The sequence below is a fragment of the Poecilia formosa genome, unplaced genomic scaffold, assembly GCF_000485575.1.
Source record: "Poecilia formosa unplaced genomic scaffold, Poecilia_formosa-5.1.2 Scaffold1400, whole genome shotgun sequence".
NCBI classification, from domain to species: domain Eukaryota; kingdom Metazoa; phylum Chordata; class Actinopteri; order Cyprinodontiformes; family Poeciliidae; genus Poecilia; species Poecilia formosa.
The window spans coordinates 1-6,155 of record NW_006801339.1 but is presented as its reverse complement, the minus strand read 5'-3'; the positions used below and the strand labels follow the sequence as shown (position 1 = coordinate 6,155).

Genomic DNA, 6,155 nt, shown 5'->3' with positions numbered 1-6,155 from the left:
TATGACAAATTTCAATCTGGGTTCCGTCCTGCTCATAGTACTGAGACCGCCCTGCTAAGAGTTACAAATGATGTTCTCATGGCTGCTGATACTGGCTGCACCTCCATTCTTGTCCTCCTTGATCTCACTGCTGCATTTGACACTGTGGACCAAAACATTCTCCTACATCGTCTGCATGTGGAAGTCGGTCTCGGTGAATCTGTCCTGGATTGGTTTCAATCTTTTCTTTCCAACAGGCTGGAATGTGTCTGCCTTGGCAACTCCAAGTCCCAGGCCGTTAGCGTGTCCTGTGGTGTCCCGCAGGGGTCAGTTCTAGGGCCTATGCTTTTCTCTCTTTACTTGCTGCCTTTAGGTAAAATCATTACTCAGCATAACATTTCATTTCACTGTTATGCGGACGATTTGCAACTTTACATTAGAATGGGATCACCTTCGACTTCACCTCCGCTTATTGCGCTAACGTCCTGCCTGGAGGAGATTAAGTCTTGCATGACCCATAACTTTCTTCAGTTGAACTGTTCCAAAACCGAGGCCATACTGATCGGAACGCCTCATCAGGTTCAATCCTCGACTCTGACGAGTATTTCATTCTCTGGACAAGACATTCCCATTTCCTCCGTTGTTACAAACCTTGGTGTCCGAATGGACTCCCGTCTCACATTTGAAAATCACATTAAGCACCTGTTTAAAACCTGTTTTTTTCATCTTCGCAATATTTCCAAAATTCGTTCATCTCTCTCCCGTTCTGATGCCGAGACCCTCATCCACGCCTCCTCCAGGCTCGACTACTGTAACTCCCTCTTCCACCAAAAACACCTTCAGAGGCTTCAGTACATTCAAAACAGTGCTGCCAGGATCCTAGTGAGAGCTCGTAAATTTGATCACATCACACCAACTCTTTACGAGCTTCACTGCCTTCCTGAAACTTATAGGATTCAGTATAAAATTGCACTTATCACCCATCACTGTCTATACGGAACCTCACCGGATTACCTGAAGGACCTCCTTACTTCACATTCAACCTCTAGACCCCTACGATCCCAATCCAGCAATCTACTCCACCTTCCTCGATCAAGACTAAGGACTATGGGTGATCGAGCATTTGCTGTGGCTGCTCCTCGTCTTTGGATCTCTCTCCCGGACTATTTGAGAGCCCCGCAATCATTGTCCGATTTTAAAACTGGCTTGAAAACTTTCCTCTTTAGACAAGCCTTCTCCACTTTTATTTGACAGTCTTTTTTAATTGTTTTTGATTGTTGATTTTATGTTTTTAGATGAACCATGTAGCACTTTGAGATTGTTATTAATGAAAAGTGCATTATAAATTTATTATTATTATTATTAAGAAGACGGTGGTCGTCTTTTTTTTTCCACTGACGCTGGTCATCGTTACAGGCTCTCCACCAAGATCAAAGGGGAAGCAGAGACACATCAGAAGAAGAAAAAACATAAAAAACATAATTTGTTACAATTGTCCACTGTGAGATGAGACGTGTAACATCAGTAACTTCAGTGTTACACCTTTGAAATATTTTTTGCAGTTTCTCTTATTGTGGTACAGTAACTGTTTCACTTCAACATTTAATTTTTTGATAGAATAATAAATATACGAACTAAAATGTATTTAAAGGAGAATTTCATTCCTTGTGTTTTACTTTGAAAGAATCTAAAGGAAGTACTATTCTCATATCAGCTCTAGTTTTACTATGATTGTAGTTACACATGGAATCCACTAGAGGGCAGAAGGCTGTGTTAGCAATTAGCTAGTTACTGGTCCAGAAGATACTGGATGATAAAAAGTTTTTCCTCCTTTCTGGGTCTTTTTCTTCTGCCCAGATAATTTATTTATACCTTAATAAATCCAGTGGAAATGCAGAGGAGATAATAATGTTCCTGTAAGGGTCATCACAGTCAAAAGACGTTTTTATACCAAGATCGAATCTTTGGAGGGAAAGAAAACTAAACAAACTGACGGTTTAAAAACTTTTACACAGTAATGTTTCATTTTTATTTGTTATACTTCATTATTTTTTACTCTTAATGTTTCTACTAATCTGCATTGAAGATGTTTCCCCTGTTTGCTTCTCAGGTTATAAATAAATGTTCAAACTGGTTGAACTGGTTCAAACTGGTGACAGAGACGTGCCAGTTAAACTGAAAGATGAAACTTTTTCTATTATCATGAAGTTTGTTTTCTTAAGGCTGCAGAGCCGACAGGCTGGAAAACCATCAGCTGTCAGGTTCAACCTGAACAGGGGTCACCGACCTTTTTGAGACTGGGAGCTACTTCATGGGTACAGAGTAACACGAAGGGCTACTAGTTTGATACAGACATACATTTTCTTAGCTCACTCTTAATAACAATACATATGTACACATGATTACATGCGGTATGATCATATTAATGTTAGGGATTACTCACTATAGTTGTCAGTAATGATTTACCATGGCAGAAATAGTTAATTGCTATTATGTGATCATTAGTTCTTAGTTCAGAGTTTTAAGTTTGAGTCCCTTTTGGAGCTTTTCTGTGTAATTTTAAATTTCCTCCAAGTAACGACAGTATGGATTATTGCAGAGCAGATGCAGCTGTATACACTGAGTTCCTTGAGATTTTCCTTTTAAATAAAGAAAAGAATAGTTATTGTATATTTTATTATCTAACCCTCTTTACTATTAACAAAATTGTGGAGAAAAAAAACATTTTGTGTCAAAGCATCTTGTACGTAGCGCACATCAGTGCGAGTCTGTGGGGGTCAAAGGGCACGCAAAAGGCTAAATCATATTGGTCAGTTTAATTTTGTTAGTTTGGGGCTTTTTCTGTGAGCTAAAACTGGATGAGCTCCTCCTGTTGTCCTAAGATCCGCCTGAGCTTTTTACCCTGCGCGGTTCTGACGGTCGCTGGTTTATTAGCCTTTTTGTGGTTTCGAACTGAAAAGCTGACGGGTCAAAAAAAAAAAAAANAGCAGCGGACTTTTTTTTTTTTTTTTTTTTTTTTTTTTTTTTTTTTTACAAACGATGCTAAATAATAAGACATGAAAGCGAAGCCTACCCGTCTGATCCACGGAAAGACGGGGATGTTGATTCCCAGGTTCTGGTGGTGTCAGACATCCAGAGGAGGAGAAAGTGATGCAACATTGTTTGCTTGATTTTTACTCTTTGGGGACTAGATTAAATAGTTTAACCTTCAGTCTGACCCACTCAGTAGGGGTGGCAGATGTGACCCGCCAGAACTGTCAAGTTTTTCAGGTTAGGTTTACTGTGCGATTCCCCACTTGAAAGGGATAGTTTCCACTGTGAAGTTTGATCTGGATTTCACTCAAAGAGCCTTTAATTTAGTCTTTATTTTTTGTATGATGGTCCACATAGCCCATAGGATGTAGGTGAAAAACCTCAAAAGAAACAGAAACACATCCATTACATTCTGAAATTAACAAGATAAATACATTGTGAATAATCAGATTTCTACCCCTTTAAACCAGTTATTTCAAAAGTATAATAAATAAATATTTTATAGTAAAATTCAACAGCAATAAATAAATTAGCATTTTTATCAACATTTTGTTAAATATTCTCACAAACATTCTGACCAACATTTTTTTTTCCTTTCTACTTTAACCATTAAACACCAAGTGTATTTTTTCTTCTTTTTTTTTCTTTTTAACTTATTAGCTTGACTTCAATAAGTTTGAACAATTTGATACAACAATCAGAGTTCATTGCTGCGCCAATGAAATTCAGCAATGAGCAACAGCATTGTGAGGCTTACCGGCTGTCTTTCACAGTTTGTAGAAACTTTTACACAGCTCTGAATCTACATGCTACCAGCACTGTTTGCTTCTGATGCTCTCAAACAGGAGTGACAGGTCAGTCACACCAAAAGTAGCTGCACTCTGATTGCTAGGAGATTGAGTCCACCTGGTTCTCCCCACCAACAGGAAGAGAGGAGCTGCAGAAAGGTGCAGCAGAGGTGAGTGGTTACCTAGCAGTTCACCAGAGCAAGAACCGCACACAGTATAAAGCTCAGCCGGGATCCAAATGACCGCTGTTAGAACTACGAGTGGGATAAAACTCCGCTCGTTCATTTTTTCATAAACATCTCACAGTAAATGGCAAGTTAAAACCTGTTTGTAACTCAGCAGGTTTTTAACTTTTTCACTGGAAACGTTTGAGACAAACCAGTTTAACAACTTAAAGCCTCCAGGCTAAAAGAGGCCAAAGCTTAAAGAACATTTTGTTCAGGATGAAAGAGGTTCAGGTGAGAATCAAAGTTTCCTTCACATCAACATTAAACAAGATTAAATAAATTAATAAAATCTGTATTTGATAACATTAACATATCAGATGGCCGTGTCAACATGTGGAGAAACTTCAACATTTCAAGTTCCTGGTTCTGTTGGCTCAGATTAGAACAAGCAGAAACGATTATTAGTTTTATTGCTCTTGTGTTTATGTGCAGAAATTTGTTGGTTGTTAAAGTTCTTTATAGATAAAACTGAAAATCTCCATTAATTTAATAAAATATTGATTAAAAACACTAAATATATTTAAAACATAAAGAACATTTAAACTGTGAATTTGTTGTTTTTAAACATTTATTTCCTGGTATCAATGATCAGACAGGATTCCTGTCATTTCAACAGGTGAACACACCTCTCCTGTCAGGGGGGGCGGAGCCTCAGGTGGATCCGGTTCAGGTTCTGGAGAATCAGGTCCAGTTCTCCCGTTCGCGCCGACTCAGTTTGAGTGAACAGAAGGAGAGGCAAAGATCTGATCAGGTGAGTTTTAACTCCACTTTCTACTGGTTTCCAGTCCTGACTGGGTTTTCTCTCTTTAAGCTGCTGGACAGAACCAGAACCAGAACTGGGTCTGGTTCTGGTTCTTGTTCTGGTTCTGGTTCAGAGCTGCAGCCCTGATTTCAGTCAGAAACTCTGATTTTCTCTGAGTTTTCATTTGCAACCCAGACAACCGAGTTTGCTCCCAGTTTCATAGTGGAGTCAAACTGGTACCAGAAGGTTCTGAGTGTTTGTGGCCCGGCTGAGATATCTGGGTTCTGGTTGGTGGATGGAAAATATTTCAATATGAAGTCAATAATTTATTGATCAGAGAGGATTTCTCTGGGCTTTTATAAGTAGAAAATCCAGATTGAATCAGTCTGTGGTGACAGAGGACAGCTGATCACATTTCAATCAATTATTGATCAATAATAAGTGATTATGGTGACAAAACAACACAGCGCCCCCTAGAGTATTTAAAACCATCCACTGCTATTAACTGAGTTAAAACATCAAACCATCAGAACCAATAAAAACTATTGGACCCGATTTACACACCCAGCAGGAAGTCGGCCATTTTGGATCAAATGTTTTTATTGTATTTTATTTTTTATTTTTATTTTATTTTTTGACATTTTGACCTTATAAGTAATGGATAAAGTAAAAATCTGAGATTTGTTTGTGAAAGCTCAAATGTTTAAACTTCTTTAATACCAAGAATACTTTCCTCCACTCCGACCATCGTTCTGTTTCTGAGTCTGTTTTTTAAATAATTTAGCAAATATTTGCTTAATTATTGGTTCAATCACAGTAATAATTTTTCTCTTAATAGTAAGTCTGTTTACATGTTTTATATTTTAATCACTGAATTCTTTCACTGATATTTCAACCTTCATTTTCTCCTTTAGTCAAAACTTGTTTTAATGAAACAAATCAAAGTTCCTGGTGAAGTAAAGAAATCTACTTGTTAAATCTTTATCTATTTTTGGTTCAGAGCTAAATGTCTGTTAATTTAATATAAATGAACTAAGTCTCTTTAGAATCACTGCAGCTTTTCCTCTTTGGTTTGGTAGCAGGATTTTGACCTTTGACCCAAATGGTATGGAGTTAGATTTGTTTCACAATTATTCAATCAAAAAAAAAATCATGTCAAACAAAAAAAGTAGTATTCAACCAAAAAAAAAATCATGTCAAACAAAAAAAGTAGTATTCAATCAAAAAAAAATCATGTCAAAGCAAAAATCACTAAGTTTTTTTTTTAAACTTTTTTTTTGTTTTTGGTTGAGTCTCTTTTTTTTTTGGTTGAAACTTTTTTTTTTGGTTGAGTCTCTTTTTTTTTTGGTTGAAACTTTTTTTTTTGGTTGAGTCTCTTTTTTTTTG

At 37.1% G+C, this 6,155-nt stretch overlaps 1 long non-coding RNA gene across 1 annotated transcript in view; it reads left to right on the top strand.

Moving 5' to 3' along the window:
• LOC107835273 (uncharacterized) overlaps nt 1–5,325 on the top strand; it is a 9,681-nt gene extending 4,356 nt beyond the window's left edge. Inside the window, exon 2 of the long non-coding RNA XR_001661087.1 lies at nt 4,644–5,325. This is a non-coding gene — a long non-coding RNA (uncharacterized LOC107835273). The remainder of the gene's footprint in view (nt 1–4,643) is intronic.
• Nucleotides 5,326–6,155: the final 830 nt, after the last annotated feature.